At 38.4% G+C, this 2,603-nt stretch overlaps 1 pseudogene; it reads left to right on the top strand.

The window, feature by feature from the left end:
* Positions 1-1,728: 1,728 nt before the first annotated feature.
* On the top strand, positions 1,729-1,827 carry LOC132310847 (small nucleolar RNA R71; annotated as a pseudogene).
* Positions 1,828-2,603: the final 776 nt, after the last annotated feature.

Here is a 2,603-nt window from a genome sequence, read left to right as displayed (position 1 = left end):
CTGTCTTATAATTAATGTTGGCATTAACGTTTGCCAAGAAGGGATAGCCAAGGATAACGGGAATTTGGCTCTTGGGATTTGAGACCGGTTCTGTGTCAATGACAACGAAATCAACCGGGAAGAAGAACTTATCAATTTTGATCAATACATCCTTAATGATACCCTGGGGCTTTTTGATGGATCGGTCAGCTAGTTGCAAAACTACCAACATTGGTTTTAAATCTCCTAAGCCCAGTTGAACATAAACTGAATATAGAAGAAGAGTCACACTTGCTCCTAAATCAAGAAAAGCCTAGTTAATGACATGATCACCAATGGTGCAAGAAGTGGTAGGTGAACCGGGGTTTTTGAATTTTGGGAGGGCATTGTGTTGCAAAATTGAGCTTACTTGGTCGGTCAAAACAACTCTTTTTGGTGCTTGGCTCTTGTTCTTCCTCTTAAAGGTGCAAAGATCTTTCAAAAATTTGTAATAAGCCAGAATTTGTCTAATTATATCTAAGAGAGGAATATTGACCTTCACTTGCCTAAATACATCAATTATCTCATTTGCCTTGCTTTGTTACTTTTCAAGTGAAGTGGATCATTTTCAAGCATCCGAAAATGGAGCTTTGGGCTCAAAAATTTTTTTAAAATTATTTTTTAAATCTTTCTCAACAAATGTTTCTTTCACATGCAATAAAGGAGGAATAGAATGTGAGACGGGATGGGTGTTAACTTTTGGTTGCACTAGTTTACTCTCTTCATTTTGAACACCAATTTGATTATCAGCAACTCATCTACTTCTCAAGGTGGTCACCGCATTCACATGCTCAATTGTGTGTCCTTCTAAAGAAGAATTGGTCTCCACAACAAATTGTTGCTTGGGTGGTGGATTCAAAAGCATTTTCCCTTTTTCCCTAGCATTCAAGGTACTAGCTATTTGCCCAACTTGGGTTTCTAGTTTTGAAATTGATTGGGAATGAGAATGAAATAATTGGGTATTTGCCTTTAAAGTACCCAAAGCGGTTAAGACTTCTTCCTCAAATGCAGGACTTCTTGAATTCCTTTGAGAATATAAAGATTGATTTGGAAAGTAAAAGTTTGAAAATTGGTTTCCATGTGGTGCTTGGTATGATAAGCAATAACCTTGGGAACCTTGGCTTTGCATTGGGGGCGGAACATACCTGCCTTAAAAACCACATTGGGGAGGGTTTGAGCCTTCCCCTTGGCTTTTCCAAGAGAAGATTGGATGGTTCCTCCACCTGGCATTATAATGAGTGCCATAAGGATTATTCCCTTGGTTGAAAAATGCAGCATTCACTTGTTCATGGTGTTCACTATGTGCATGTCCGTGGGGACAATTGGAAGTATAATGTAAAACACTAGAACACGTCATGCAAGATTCATTGGAAGTATAATGAGTATGACTAGGGGAGGAAGACACTTGATTCGCCGAATTTTAGTTGATCAAAAATTGATTTAACCTTTGGGATAAAGACTTCACTTCGGCGGCTATATCATTAGAGTGGTTAACTTGATACAAGCCAATATTCTTCTTTTAACCTAGATTCCTACCATTTTTTGGACGATAAAGATCGATACATTGAATTCTCACTCATGCTCCCATATAGGCGCCATACATCATCTTCATGCCTAGCGAGATAAGAACCACTCATAGAGGCATCAACCATTCCTTTATAATTGTTCGACAAACTTTCAAAGAAAAGTTGAACCAATTGCCATTTGGGAATGTCATGATGAGGACACTTCCTAAGCAAGTCATTTAAGCGCTCCCATGACTCATAAAACATTTCCCTTTCCCTTTTAGAAAATTCTCGAATTGAAGTTCTCATTGCATTGGTCTTTTAAACAAGATAGTACTTTTCAAGAACTCTTGTTGCATCTCTGCCCAAGAAGTTATCGAAAAAGATCTTAAATTGTTGAACAAATATTTTGCTTTATCTTTAAGGGTGAAAGGGAAGAGTTTTAACCTCAAAACCTCTTTCGGCATGTCCGTGTATTTCACGGTGGAGTACACTTTAAAAAACTCAGCCAAATGCTTGTAAGTTCTTCACTTTGTAGCCCATGATAATTGGGAAGCATTTGAATTATTTGTGGTTTGATTTCATAATGATGTGCTCTAAATGAAGGTAATTGTATGCATGTCGGTGCATTATACTCATTTGGCACATAATGATCTCTCAAAGCAAGAAGGGGATTCACAACCGGTGGTACTGCACGAGCACCATGGTTTCCTTGAACAACATGAGGTGGAGGTGGAATAAAATTTGGCCGAGGCATTCCCATTAGAACGTGGCCTTGTTGTTGTGGAATGAAGGGTCTTGGCATGCCTAATGGTACTTGAATATGGTCATGATATTGATGCACATTGGGGTAAAGGATACCTTGTTGGTCGATGTGACCAAGGTCCTCCACATAGTCCTCATTATGTTCCTCCATTGATGAAATGGAGGCATTAGATTTACCCCTTCCCTTAGGATTACGAATAATAGATTCAAGATTCAAATTAAGTTGGACAAGAGTTGGATTCAATGATCTACGACCATACATGCATAATCAAAACAAACAACAAGTCAACAACAAGCAAATAGCAAGCACTTCTC

Source organism: Cornus florida, unplaced genomic scaffold, assembly GCF_030987335.1.
Source record: "Cornus florida cultivar Cherokee Brave unplaced genomic scaffold, ASM3098733v1 CherokeeBrave_3.0.0_Hap2_Chr05, whole genome shotgun sequence".
In the NCBI taxonomy this organism is placed as follows: Eukaryota; Viridiplantae; Streptophyta; class Magnoliopsida; order Cornales; family Cornaceae; genus Cornus; species Cornus florida.
Note: the sequence above shows the minus strand (reverse complement) of the source record. Positions and strands in the feature narration are given on the sequence as shown.